Source organism: Balaenoptera acutorostrata, chromosome 20 (assembly GCF_949987535.1).
Source record: "Balaenoptera acutorostrata chromosome 20, mBalAcu1.1, whole genome shotgun sequence".
Lineage (NCBI taxonomy): Eukaryota > Metazoa > Chordata > Mammalia > Artiodactyla > Balaenopteridae > Balaenoptera > Balaenoptera acutorostrata.
In genome coordinates this window covers 27,806,331-27,821,783 of record NC_080083.1, presented here as the reverse complement: position 1 = coordinate 27,821,783, position 15,453 = coordinate 27,806,331, and positions in this window count along the sequence as shown.

Genomic DNA, 15,453 nt, shown 5'->3' with positions numbered 1-15,453 from the left:
TAAAGAAAAGGATGATTTTTTTTGTAACACTGTGTGGTCACAATTCCTTTAGACTCAGGAGCAAGATGACCTGAAAATGGGTCCTTAAATTACCATATAATTCTGCAACTAGATTTATTTTATAAATGGGAAGAAAAATGGGATGTAATACCCTATGTACAGTCTTATGTTACTGTATCAAAATAAACCTGTGCAAAGAAGATGTAACCTTGGACTTCCATGGTGGTGCAGTGGTTAGGAATCTGCCTGCCAATGCAGGGGACACAGGTTTAAGCCCTGGCCTGGGAAGATCCCACATGCTGCGGAGCAACTAAGCCCATGCACCACAACTACTGAGCCTGTGCTCTAGAGCCCACAAGCCACAACTACTGAAGCCTGCGCTCCTAGAGCCCATGCTCCACAACAAGAGAAGCCACCGCAGTGAGAAGCCCGTGCACCACAATGAAGAGTAGCCACTGCTCACCGCAACTAGAGAAAGCCCATGTGGAGCAACAAAGACCAAATGCAGCCAAAAATTAATTAATTAATTAATTTTTAAAAAAGGAAGATGTAACCTTATAGTCCAACAGAAAAGGAAGGCAAAGAAATTTGTTTTACTTGACTCTAATGAAAAGGAGGACAACTTTCTCAACTTGCTGTTGATTCAGCTGAACACTCTGACTGCTCCTCCTCCACCCACATACAATGGTGTTGCTGCTCTTTCGTTGCCAGCACCTGAGCCACAGCCTCAGGCCTGGCCACCTCAGTCTCTGAGGGTCAAGAAATAAGAATGGTCTCCCCCTCTCATACCCGCTAGGGCACTCAATTTGGCCAGGGAGCTACCCTGCTCTAGTTGGAACTGAGCTGGTTAAGACTGGATAGGACCACCAACCCTTCACCTGGGCATGCACGAGTATCTACACTGAGTGACCTTTTGACATCAGAGGCCTGAAAACTCCACCTCAGAACATGCAGATGCCAGTAACCTAGTTATGCAGCGGGGGCAAGATTCATTAAGGCAAGTCCCCATTAGGGTTGTAAATGCTGAGACTGGGCAGTTGATGGGGTTGAGAAAAGGGAGTGGACTCAGATCAACTTCCAGTTAATTTAACTGGAAGAGCAATATGCCGTCTTATAGAGATAATCCAAAGAGAATGGAAAATCTTTTCATCAATTTTTTTTTTGCAACCCACACCCCAACCTGGACAGATGTTCAAAGTTTATTAAATATCCTCTTCACTTCAGAAGAACATATAACAGTGCTGGATAAAGCTATGGAGGAGGTAGATCAGCTTCACACAGTACCTGGCAAGCTGGTACGGGAGGCAGCAAGGGTAGCTGTACCAGCAGTGGATCCTAACTGGGATGTGAATGCTAGGGATAGGCTAAAAGTTGAACACTACTAAGAGTGCATTCTTGCAGGATTGTGAAGAGGGGCACCAAAACAAAGAAACCTTAATAGAGTACAGGAGGTAAAACAGAAACCAAATGAGGATCCTTTGGAATTTCTAGAAAGGGTCTTTAAAGCCCTTAGGCAGTATACAGATATAGACCTATGGCCCCAGAGAATTTAAAGATAGTTAATATGACTTACTGGTCAGAGTGCCCCCAATATACAGAAGAAACTGCAAAAGGTAGAAGTGTTACTGACATAAGTTGTATGGACCCTGCTTGGGCCCTAGTCCCGCCAAGGCCCTCTGCCTTGGCTGGGAAGGTTCTTTTTCCATTCGTGTTCATGCAACCAAAAACAAAACTGAAGCTGAGATGGAAGCAGCACAAGCTTTATGCAATGGCCAGAGAATGGTGACATAGGAACTTAGTTCACAAATCAACTTCTCCCCTTAAGTGAGAGGGATTTGCTTTTAAGGAGTAAGAACAGTGGGAGGAGGAGTGAGGCTAATGATGGGGGGGCATAAGCATTCGTTTCTGGGAGAGAGGCGGGGCTTTCCTGGAAGTGGGGTGTCACCCCTTTATGGTCTGTGATTTCCAGTCATGGCCACTAGTAGGTGCGTCATTCATTATGCTAATGTAGTAAAATCAGCGTAGAATGAGACTCAGTGTCTGTTGGAGATCAAATTCGTTGCCATCTTGGTTTCAGCTGGCTCTATCTGGTTTTTGTTTTTCTCTTCCTATAGCTTCCTTACTTTGTAGCTTAAAGATATAAGTTAGTTCCTGTTCAAGGGAAGGGGTTGATGGGTTTTGAGCAAGGGTCTGGTGGCAACCCTGGTAACAGAAGAGGCTTTAGCGATGCCTATGTCTCAACGTGTTGAAATTGCCTTTAAAGTTTTTAATGGCAGAGACCAGGTTCAGGAGAAAAGGGAACAACAGAGAATGAAACAGGCCACTCTGCTGGCTGCTGCCCTAACACAGGGAAGAGAAGGGCCAAACTGAGGACCTCAACAAGGGACTCAGCAAAAGGGTCACCTCTGCACCTGGACAAATGGACACAAAGTACCACCAGAACAGGCTTGCGCATTACAGACTCTATTGTTCCAATCCTGAAAAGAATAGCCTGCAACAATTCCAGAAGAATACACCAAAGAAGGAAACTCTTAAAGGAGGAAACAATGAACCTCTAGGCTGAAATCTTGGAAGATTAAACATCCACAGACCAGATCCATCCTCGCTGGACTGGACCTTATGAGGAACGCAGTGAGATATGGAAACCACGCTGCAGAAGAAAAACTGCAACCAAGATCATCCAAACCTTGGCTCTTTGGAGCCCCGACATTGACTTCTCTGAGTGGGCAGGGGAATGCCTAACAGATCTCAAGATCCTTTTCAGAAGGAAGCTGTGAGGAAGAAATTAAGGTGATCATCTTTGTCTGCAGTACGGCAGTGGTGACTTTGGTAAGGTTAAACTCTTCAGAAGGCAATTTAAATCACTTGTTACATTACCAGAATGACTGTTCTCTTCTAGTTATGCCTTCTCAGTCCTCAAGCCCTTGTTAGGTCTACGCCCCTTATCAGCAGGAAGTAGCCAGAGCAATTGTTGCCTCTCTTCCTCAAGGTTGAGGAATAATCAAGGGGGGCTGAAACCGTGGCTTAAATCCATTTCACCTGCCTTCACTAATCAAGGTCATTTTAAGACTTGTGTGTCCTCCAAAAAGCACATAACCTAAACAATAAGATGTTTGCCAAAGTTGCTTTCCAGGAACTTGGAGTCAGCTGCATCTAGTTTGAGCTGAGCTGGTTAAGGCTGGATAGGACCACCGACCATTCAACTGGGCATGCGTGAGTATTCACTCAGTGACCTTTTGACATCAGAGGCCCGAAAACTCCACCCTCAGAACATGCAGAGCCCTGTAGCCTAGATATACCTGCACAGAACCACATTATTACACCTTCTTCCAATCACCTTTCCCCACACTCCCCATGCCCTGCTTCTTCATTTGTTATCCCATAAATACCCCGAGCCCCTTGCCTTTAGGGTGGTGGGTTTGAGATTTGTTCTCTCATCTCCTCACTTGGCTGCCTTGCAAAATAAACCCTCTTTGCTGCAAGCCTCGGTGTCTCGACTTGCTGTCCGTCGGGCAAAAGGAACCTGGCTGGATAGCAATGAATCCTCAAGTCCTTAAGGTGGCTATTAAGGCACCGTGTGCTCTGCCCTCCTACATGTGCAGGCTTACCTCCGCACGTGCTCCCTGCCCTGGGAGCCTCTTCACTCCAGCCCCACACACTCCCTCCACCTTCTCCTCAATGTCAGGGTGTTGAACAAGCTAGGAACAGGCCCTCTCTCTGCCTAGCACATTCCTCACAACTCAGCTTAGCACTCCTCTGGGAAACCTTCCTGATCCCCAGGCCAAAGTAGGGCCCCCTCACCCCCATATAAACCCCAGAGCACCCTGGCCTCCTCCTTCCCAGCGCTCAACATAACAGCATTTCCTGTCCATTAGCTGTTGCCCATTAGGCTGCCTGTTCCTTGGAGACAGGTACCCACTGGTATCGCCACACCTAGTACTGTGCCCAAGGGCATAGCAAGTGCTCCACAGATATTTGGAGACTGAGTGATATCCATGAGAGTCACTCCCCAGTGGTCTGGGTCCACACCCACATGCCTCTCTGTGCCCTTTCTGAAGAAGACTTAATAGCATGCATTCTAGTCTTAGAGAACATGGGATCTGGTGACACCACTGGGAACACTGACAAAAATGTGTCTGTGGTGGGTTCACCCAGCCCTCAGGAAGGACTAAGGATGGAGTCATGCTGCATCACGCACAGGAAGAGCCTGAGCTGCTGCTGCCGGCACGGGGTGTCCTAAGCCTTTGGTCTTGGCTTTCTCTTCCTAGAGTATTTATATCCATCCGGAGAAGCCGGCTGGCTTCATTAATTGTGAACGTATGTCCACCCAAAGCAGCCATAAGCTGAATGTATTGAATACCAGACCTTATATGGGTATCCCCTGTTGATTTATATGTTAATATGTGACATGAAGGGGAGGGCTAAGGCGGAAGACCAAATGTTCGCCTTCCCCTGTGATCTCAAAGGCACAAGTTTGTTGGTGTATTGTTTGTTTTTAACGGAGTGACTACCTTTTCTATGAAAAAAGGGCATTGTAAGGCCCACAGACATTTGATGACCAGTACAGGGACAAGCATACAGTTCAGAAGTGGCAGCAAAAAGTGCAGATTCTGTGTCCGTGTCTCAAACGAGAACAACTAACGTGCAGTCGATGTTACTGCCCAGCACCCTCAACACAAATACACCCACTCATTCAATCCCCACAATAACTCTATGCGGTGGGTGCCGCTATTATGCGCTTTTTGCGAATGGGGACAGCAAGGCCCAGAGAGGTTAAGGGATGGGGCCCGTTAGTAAGTGGCAGAGCTGGAATCTGAATCCAGGTAGTGTGGCCCCAGAGTTCAGAGTAGTCAGGACCCATGGGGATCCATTCAGTCTAAACCAAAGCCAAACCCAGGGACCCGCTTCCAGAAGACTCCAGCCCCTGCCCTGATTGGTCTTTTCTCTCTTGAGGGCTACAGAGAAGCTGCAAGCACAGCCCTGGCTTCAAGGAGTGCACGTCTCTATAATAGAACAAGTTAGCTAGTGTGAAGTGCCGTGCCAGGGATGCAGGGGCCAGGGAGTGGGCCATCCAAGTAGGCAGAGGTCCTGAAGCACCGATCACCAGGTACATCCCTGCTCTGAGGTTACCAGGTTCCATGGCGGTGGGCAAGTCAGCGGTTTCCTCTTGCGAGGCTCAACTTCCAAATCTGTAAAATGGAAATGCTGGTGATAACAGCATCCTAGTTCCTGTCTCTCAGGGATGGTGTAAGGATTGTACGAGAGAAAACGTGCAAAGCATTTAGGACAGGGAACGTCTTCAATAAACATTGGTCCTGTTATTTCTAGCCGGGGGGTTCAGGACATCACCAGTTATTCATTCACAAACATATATCAAGCACCTACTAACAATGTACCAGGCACCACGCCAGGTGCTAGGCACACAAAGAAGGAGATGGCAGCCAGGCCTTCAAAGAGCACATTGTTCAGAGAGGCTGTGATACGGTTCTACACAAGGGACAGCGGGGCAGGGGGACACAAGGCTGGTGGGAGCCTTGGGTTCTTGCAGGGGAGTCAAGAAGGTGCCACGCAGGAGGGCGACAAGGATGCAGGGAATGGGGCCAGGTTGTTTCCTACATTTGCAAGAGCACCAGTAAGGGGCCAGCTTCACAGCATCCAACAGTGGGGTCAGTGGGCTGGAGGAGGTGGGGGTCACCATCACACAGGGACTGGGGTTCCAGGCAGGCAGCTCTGAGGTGGTGAAGTCTACATCCACGTCCTGAAGTCTTCTTTATCTCCAGACTCAGCCCGAGACAAAGAAATAACTAAACACTGAAGCAGGAATCTAAGTTTGGGTTTTTTTTGTTGTTTGTTTTGGTGCCCAGTTATTTGCCTGTTAGCCGGCCCCGGGATAAGACAGAATTTATGTCTCACCAAAGAGGCACCAAAAAGGGAAGGAGAGACAGAGAGAGAGCAGATTATGCAGAGTTTTGTGTTGTTGTTGTTTTTTTTCTTCAGAGTGTCTCCTCACTAGAATCCTGCCGCTCTGTCTCCGGGGAGCGGTTCGCCCTCCAGAAAATATGACACTTTATTTCCTGCCCTTGTTTGTTAACACACCCCATTACCATCCATCTCAGTTTCAAGTAACTGCCAGCCGGCATTAACGCCCTCCTCCTCGGCGAGGCAGAAAATAGAAAAGGAAGAATTCAGCAGATTTTCCCCCATGGCACCCTCGGCGGCACCAAGATAACCAGAGCAGAAACCACAATTGGATTCTTATTCCTTCAGCCCAGGAATGCGAAGGACGGGACGGTTTAACCACCTCCTGCATTTTCCTGCAAAGAGAGGCTTGTTATTTCGGTTGTCTGGGCTCCCTTCTCTGCTACAGAGAAAGATACATTAATTAATTAATTTTTTTTTTTTTTTTTTTTTTTTTTTTAACGTTAGGCAGGAGATGTTACAAACTGTCAGGAACTGTCAGTGGGCGCCTGCCCCAGTCAGGTAAGCGGCCTGCGGCGGAGACACACTGACCCCTAGTGGCCCGGCCGGCCCTCGCAGCCCCGGCGCCCCGCCCTTGCCCTGGGCTGGATGAAACCGCTCTTTCCTCCCGGCAGCATTGTGTGGGCTGCGGGGTGGCCAGCGCTGTGTGCCCACCGCCTGCCCCAGCGCAGGCACAGACAGACACACACAGACACATACACACACCATGTCCAATTTCTTCTCTCCTTTTCCAATTCCATAGAGCATACATTTCCTAAGAACCTTCACAGTGCAGGCTCTGGGCTGCAGATAAGGCCTGTTTCTGTTTCTCTGGTCCTGAGCGGTTGCTGGAAAGGCAGACAGGGCCCCAGCAGCACCCAGGGCTGGGAGGGAGGAAGGGAGCCGGCTCTGTGGAGGGGCTGCCTTGTGCCAGGCACTGTGCATATATTATCCCACTGGAGCCTCACAGTAGCCCCAATGGACAGATTTGGAAACTGAGGCTCTGGCTGTCCAGTGGCTTGCCCATGTCACAATGCTAATGTTTTACTGATTTTATTTATTTTAATAAGCAAATATTTACATAACACTTACCTGCCAGGCATTCATCTAGTGCTTTATCTGTATTACAATTAACTAGATTGAATCTTTATCACGATCCTATGAAGTAAGTACTATTATCTCCATTTCACAGATGAGGAAACTGAGGCACAGAGAGGTTAAGTTACTAATGAGTGGTGGATCTGGATTCAGCCCCACAGTCTAGCTTCAGAGCGCTCTCGACCGTGGCAGGGCTCCTTGTACCCTGGATACTGGTAAGGAGGAGACCAGGACTCCAAATCCAAGCTCTTCCCCTGACCTCCTTTATCCTCTGAGGATAACGTGCTGCAGCCGTGCAGGAGAGCGTGCAGTGCTTCTAACTGCTGCAGCAGGAAGAAGCCTTGTAGAGGAGGTGGCATGGACGCTCCTTGAATTCACAGACCATGCCATTTACCTGCAGAGCCCCAGGCCTGGCACATGGTGGGGAGGGGTGCTCAATAAAAGCTCAGCTGGACTGGACCTTGAAAGAAGGTTCAAAGACCTTGAAGGAAGTTTCAAGAAATGTAGGAGGGAGGCTACGAGGGCTGCATGAACCACAATGCTGAGGTAGAAAAGCACAGGTCATGCTTCCATTACCAACACCATAAAAAGGTATTTTCAAAACCGCCCAGGCTCTTTTGGGCCAATACAAGGGGATTAGCTAGACTGCAATTGAGCGCCCCCTGCGTCACACACCTGTGATTAATATCATCTAAAGTGTGTGTCCCCCTCCCCCTTCTGAATTTTATCTCATTTGAGCTTCACAGCAGGCCCATGAGATAAATATAACCAGCCTCACATTTAGCATGAGAAAACGGAGGGCTTTTCCAAATGGGCTAAGTAACTTGTCCCCAGTGTCCCAGCTAATACATAGAGACCTGGACACCTAGGCTTCCTGACTCCAAAATTCATGCCCCCTCATGCTGTCACCATCATCCAGGACCCCCATGCAGGGAAAGCCCAGCGCCCACCTTGGCAGCCCCGTCCTTCTCTCATGCAGTTTTTTGAACTGGCCAACTTGTTCCCGTCTTGCCCCAGCCGTTCCCTCAGCCTGAAATGCTCTTCCTGTACGTGGATCTTCCCGCAGTTGGCTTCTTCCTGTCATTCCGGTGTCAGCTCAAGTGTCACCTCCTCTGAAAAGCCTTCCTTGTCCACCCAGCCTAAAATAGCCTTCCAGTCACTCTCTATTGCATCACTGTTTTGTTTTCTTCCCAGCAGTTACTCATCTCTGATAATTTTGTGTTTAGTTACTATCATTAGTCTCATCTCTTGTATAATACGGGCTATCAATTACATGGCACAAACCTACCGTGTGCCAGCAAGGTTTCAAGAACTCTGCACACAGTAGGTCATTTACTCTTCACACTATCCTTTACTGTAGATTCTATTATTATCCCCATTTTACAGAAGAGGAAACTGAGGCAGGGGAGGTTCAGTAACTTGTCCAAGATTCCGCCTCTAGTAAACACTGCTCTTAGCCACTACAAAGACATCAGCCTTTCAATAACAAAAAGACAAGGGAATTCCCTGGTGGTTCAGTGGTTAGGACTCGGCACTTTCATGCTTTCACTGCTGTGGCCCAGGGTTCAGTCCCTGGTCAGGGAACTAAGATCCTGCAATCCCTGTGGCACAGCCAAAAACAACAATGACAACAACAAAAAGACAAACAATTGAATTTTTTAAATGAGTAAAGGACTTAAATAGATATTTTTCCAAAGAAAATATACAAATGGCCAATAAGCATATGAACAGATGCTTCATTAGTCATTAGGGAAATGCAAATCAAAACCATAGTAAGATACCTCTGCACATCTACTAGGAAGGCTATAATAAAACAGAAGATAACAAGTGTTGGCAAGGATGTGGAGAAACTGGAACCCCCATACACTGCTAGTGGGAATGTAAAGTGGTGCAGCCACTATAGAAAACAGTTTGGTGGTTCCTCAAAAAGTTAATCATAGAATTACCATATCACCCTGCAATTCTACTTTTAAGTATACACCCAAAGAAATTGAAAACAGAGACTCAAACAAAAATTTGTACACAAATGTTCATAGCAGCACTATTCACAATAGCTGAAAAGTGGAAATGGCCAAAATGGTCAATCAAGTGATGAATGGGTGAACAAAATGTGGTGTATCCATCCAATGGAATATTATTCAGCCACAAAAAGGCATGAAGTGCTGACATAAGCTACAACATGGATGACTTTTAGAAACATATACTAAGTGAAAAATGACAGACACACAAGGCCACATATTGCATCATTCAATTTACATGAAATGTCCAGAATAGGTAAATTCATAGAGTCAGAGAGCAGACTGGTGGTTGCTAGGGGATGATGAGAGGGACAAACAGGGAATGACTGCCTAATGGTCATGGAGTCTCATTTTGGGGTGATAAAATGTTCTGGAACTAGATTGCACAACAATTGATTGCACAACATTGTGAATGTACTAAATGCCATTAAATTGTATACTTTATAATGGTTGAAATGGTGGTTTATATTAATATATGTATGAATTTTAAAATTTTTTTTAAAAATTCAACCTTGTCTGTCTTGTTCATTTCTGGGTCTCCAGGGCTTAGAACAGTGCACGACACACAGTAGGTACTCAGAACGTATTTATTGGAGAAATGAATAAAGAGGACCAGAGCCCAGGCCTCCCAGCTCTCAGTCTTGGGTTCTTCTCATAGCATCAGGAAGCTCTAACTCAGTGGTTCTCAACCTCTCGGGTGACAGAATCACCTGGAGGGCTCACTAAAACCAGACTGCAGGGCCGCAAGCCCCCGGGGCCTGAGAGTTTGCATATCTGACAAGTTCCCTACTGGCCTCAACATACCTCAATGTAATAAAGGCCATATACAACAAACCTACAGCTAACATCATACTCAATGGTGAAAAGCTGAAAGCATTTCCTCTAAGATCAGGAACAAGATAAGAAGGTCCACTCTCGACACTTTTATTCAACATAGTTCTGGAAGTCCTAGCTACAGCAGTCAGAGAAGAAAAAGAAATAAAAGGAATCCAAACTGGAAAAGAAGTTAAACTGTCACTGTTTGCAGATGACATGATACTATACATAGAAAATCCTAAAGATGCTACCAGAAAACTACTAGAGCTCATCAATGAATTTGGTAAAGTTGCAGGTTACAAAATTAATACACAGAAATCTGTTGCATTTAGGGCCACACTTTGAGAACAACTTCTCTCTGCTGCCCATTAAACCACCAAAGAGAAGAGAAGAGGATCCTTGACATGACCAGGAGAGAGGAAAAGCAGGGCCAACATCTAATTAAAAGAGAAACAAGAGAGATTTAAACTACCTAAACTGAACCACACAAAAAATGTTGTCAGTTTTTTTTTTAATTTATTTTTATTTATTTATTATTTTTGGCTGTGTTGGGTCTTCACTGCTGCGCACGGGCTTTCTCTAGTTGCGGCGAGCGGGGGCTACTCTTCGTTGTGGTGCGTGGGCTTCTCATTGGGTGGCTTCTCTTGTTGCAGAGCACAGGCTCTAGAGCACGGGGGCTTCAGTAGATGCGGCGCGTGGGCTCAGTAGTTGTGGCTCGTGGGCTCTAGAGCACAGACTCAGTAGTTGTGGCGCACGGGCTTAGTTGCTCTGCAGCACGTGGGATCTTCCCGGGCCAGGGCTCAAACCCGTGTGCCCTGCATTGGCAGGCAGATTCTTAACCACTGCACCACCAGGGAAGCCCTGTTGTCAGTTTTAATCAGTTGAAAACTCTCTGAGGCAGAGACTTGTTTTCCATCAGGTGAGTTTACAGGTTTGGTGCAGAGGGTAACGTACTGGAGGAGACTTACTACTTACCACCTCGTCTCAGACACTCTCCGCTCACTCCTCAGAGGTGAGGCCACACTGGCTTTCAGGAAGCTCCTACAACAAAGTGGCTCCTTCCCCACCTGAGGGCCTTTGCACCTGCTGCTGCCCCTGCCTGCAACAACTCTGGCCCTTACCCTTCCCTCCCTTTCTTCTCCACCTCCATCTCCTTTGTCCAGCTAATTACTTCACAATCAATGAAGGCTCTCCCTCTAGGAAATCTTCCCTGACAAGCTGTACTAGCTCAGGAATTTAAGGATGGTTTAACATTAGAAAAATCTATTATTATCACATTAATATTGTTATAAATAATACGGTCTTTTTTTTTTTTGGCCATGCCACTTGGCTTGCAGGATCTCAGTTCCCTGCACAAGGGATTGAACCCAGGCCACAGCAGTGAAAGCCTGGAACCCTAACCACTAGGCATCCAAGGAACTCGCAGTATATTTATTTCAATTAATGCAAAAGAGCATTCAAAAAATTAAATACCCCTTTATAATTTTTTTTCAAACTAAGAATGGACGGGAACTTCCCTAGCCCAAAAATAGCTTTCTACCAAAAGGCTACAGCAATAATATTTATTCCCTTTAAAGATAGGTATGAGGCAAGAAGACACTATTATGACCTCTGTTCAACACTGTTCTAGAAGTCCTAGGTACAGTGATAAGACAGGAAAAACTAATAAGGGTTATACCTCTTGTAAAAGAAGAAACAGTATTGTCATGGACAATAAGATTTTCTACATAGAAAATGTGATGGAACCTACAATATGTGAGAGATATTTGTTTCCTGTTTCTTCATGGTGGTAGCTCCATTAGAATAACACCCCTGGCCTCTATTTGTTCCCTCACCCACCCTAAAAGAGTAATTTATCAAGTTTGGAGAAGGAACTGAGCCTGCACAGCCCAGTACCCTCCTTTCTACTCACCTGGGGAACCAGCTTGCCCGTAGGAAACTCTCATCCTCTGCTCCTCTACTCCATGATATTTACAATGGCAGGGCCTGCAGTTTTCCAGCTCTGTCTGCAACTGGGTACATTTAATTATGGAATTGAAACTGTGTAACTCAGATTGGGACTTGAACGCACCTTCTTTTAACTGAAATCACACACCTGGTCTCAGGACTTAATGAAGCTCAGGTTCTTGATGTCTCATGGCAGAAAGAATTCAGTGAGAGACGAAGTGATAGGTAAGAAGTGGATTGATTTAGAGAGAAACACACTTCCCAGAGAAGAGTGTGGGCCATCTCAGAAGGCGAGAGCAGCCCCAGGGTTTGGGGTTGTCAGTTTTTATAGGGGTGGGTAATTTCATAGGCTAATGAGCGGGAGGCTTATTCCAGCTATTTTGGGGAAGGGACGGAGGTGTCCAGGAATTGGACCAACGCCCACTTTTTGATCTTTGATGGTTGGCCTCAGAACTGTCGTGGCGCTGGTCGGTATGTCACTTAGCGGATGCTAATGTATTACGTATAATGAGGCTTGAGCGTATAATGAGGTTCAAGGTCTGCTGAAAGTCAAATCTTCCACCATCTTAGACCTATTTGGTTCTCATCAGTTTATGTCATGTCCTCGGGCTATGTCATTCTTTTAAATGTTGTGCCCTGCCTCCTTCCCTCCTGTTTCAGAATGGGGTATTAAAGAGCCTATTGTAGCCACAGATTTAACCCATATTTTCCAAAGAAACTTATGAGTAATAAAGGTGATAGCTTGTACCTCTGTCCATCTGACTCCTGCATTTACTTCTCAATTTGTTCTAAACTTGGGAGAGGAGCAAATGTCATACATAGTAACCCTCTCAAAACCCCGAAGTATTAGAATTAATAAGAGATATCAGAAAGGTAGCTGGACACAATCAATATATAAAAATCAATATTATTCCTATACACAGCGGAATAACCAACTAGAATATGTAATTTTAAAATTTATTTATTCTTTAATTTTTTTCAGCTGCGCTGCATGGCAGCTTGCAAGATCTTAGTTCCCCGACCAGGGATTGAACCTGCACCCTCAGCAGTGAAAGTGCAGAGTCTTAACCACTGGACTGCCAGGGAATTCCCTAGAAAATGTAATTTTAAGAAAATTCCAGGACTTCCCTGGTGACGCAGTGGTTAAGAATCCGCCTGCCGATGCAGGGGACACGGGTTCGATCTCTGGTCCTGGAAGATCCCACATGCCGCGGAGCAACTAAGCCTGTGCCCCACAACTACTGAAGCTTACACATTCTAAGGTCCACGTGCTGCAACTACTGAAGTCCGCACACCTAAAGCCCACTCTCCGCAACAAGAGAAGCCACCCAATGAGAAGCCCATGCACCGCAACTAAGAGTAGCCCCTGCTCGCCGCAACTAGAGAAAGCCCGTACGCAGCAATGAAGACGCAACGCAGCCAAAAATAAATAAATAAATAGAAAATCCCAATTATAATTTTAAGAGTCCTGCAAGGCCTCCAGGAATAATGCTCACAGAACACAATCTTTAGAAAGAAAATTATAAAATTGTAACAATGGACGCTAAAAAATGTTCTAAATAAGTGGATAGACCTTGTTCAGAGATAGGAAGTTTCAATAATGTAAAGATGGCAACTCTTTCTCAAGTAGGGAGACAGCCCTTCTGTATTCTGTATTCCCCCAAGCACTCTCTACCTCTTCTCTAAATAAGAAGTTTTAAAATATAAATAGAGAGTGAGAATTTATCTTGATTGATAAAATAATGCCCAAGAATTTTTTTTTATAGTAATGGCTACTTTTATGGAGTGCTACTCAATAAAAGAATAATCACAACATTTTGAACTAAGTATTATTATTATTAGTCCCATTTTACAGATAAGGGAGTTGAGGCCCAGAGAGGTTAATCAATTTGCCCAAGGGCACACAGCTAGTCAGTTGGTGGAACCAGGATTGGAATGCAGTCTGGCTCCAAGCCTGTTTTCTGCTGCTGTCAAGTTCGTCCTGAGGTGCCCTCGCTCTCACTCACCTTCCATCTGAGAAGCTGCTGTGAGGGGGGGAGGTGACAGTGGAGTGAGCTCACTGTGAACACAGAGCTCTAGCCCCTTTGTCTGTGGCCTCTGGGAAGTGAGCACCAGGTAAAGTAAGCACAGCCAGCATGTGTGTCCAGGGAAGGAGGTTGAAAATCAGGGTCTATCTGATAGAAGAAGAATGCCCTCTGATCATAAAAGGAGTGTTTGCCCCTGAGATGTGAGCTGTGTCCAAGTTTCCTAGAAACTCAAGGAGGCCCCTCCTTCTCTGCTGGAATGTGAGACCCTGGCTACCTGTGGGTCTGCTTTATTTTTAATTCTGCTTCATTCCTGCTCTTCTTTGGAACATATCAGTGTCATTACCTTGCATCCTGTCCCCCACACACATGTGCAGCTCCTACTTCTTGGAAAACACCCTGAGACACAGGTGGTGTGGTGGCCTGAGCAGGACGGTTCTCTCTGCCACTACGCCCCATACAAGTCCCTGTATTAAACTTCAGAGTCCATGGAATGGGTCTGGCACTCAAACGATGCCCCTGCTAGATGGGAGGTGCAATAGTGTCCCATTAAAGTCACATCCTGAGCACTCAAGGAGCTCAGGTGAGAAAACGACTTAACCACTTAAGGCAGATGGATTTCAGGTTTAAGGGCAGAGGTGCAGAATGGTTGGGGGGACCAGAGTAGTGAGGGGCTTCCTAGGGTCAGATTCCAGCTCTGGTAGCCCGTGGTAGGCAGAATAACGCCTCCCCTAAAGATGTCCACATCTTCATCCCTGGAACCTGTAAATATGTTACCTTGAGTGGCAATGGGGAATCAAGGTTACTAATCAACTAACCTTAAGATAGGAAGGTTGTCCTGGGTTATCTGAATGGGCCCAATGTAATCACAAAGGTCCTTAAAAGTGGAAGAGGAAGGCAGGAGAGCTGGTCAGAATGATACGGTGTGAGAAGAACTCAACTCATTATTACTGGCCTAGGAGATGGAGGAAGGAAGGCACAAGATGAGAGAGGCAGGCAGCCTCTAGAAGCTGGAAAAGGCAAAGAAACAGATTCACCCCGAGAGCCTGCAGAGAGGCTGACACTCTGACTTTAGCCCCATGAGACTCAGGTGGGACTTCTGACCTCCAGAATGTAAGGTAATAAACGTGTGTTGTTTTAAGTTTCTGGTCATTCGTTACAGCCGAGGTAGAAAACTAATACACTATCTAAATTCTGTAAACCTCAGTTTTCTCATCTATAAAGTGGGAATAATAACCACAGCTACTGCACGGAGTAGGTGTTGTCGACTGAGGAAAAACGCACTGCCTAAATATTTTAAGTTTTATTTGGGGACCTTCCTGAGGACTATGGCCTGGGAGACAGCCTCCCAGATAGCTCTGAGAACTGCTCTGAAGAGGTGAGGGAGGAGCCTTATACACAGGAGTTTTTGCTGGGAAAAAAAAAAGCAAACACACAAGTAGTTGAACATTGAAAGATTACTGCTAATCCCAAAAAACCAGACATCTCAAGTTAATGATTTTAGTGCCTTTCGATGTTTGGGAAGTTGCAAGTCTGGGCTCATTGAAAGTATTCCTTAGATATGCATCTTCACTATCTAGGGTCAGTATCCT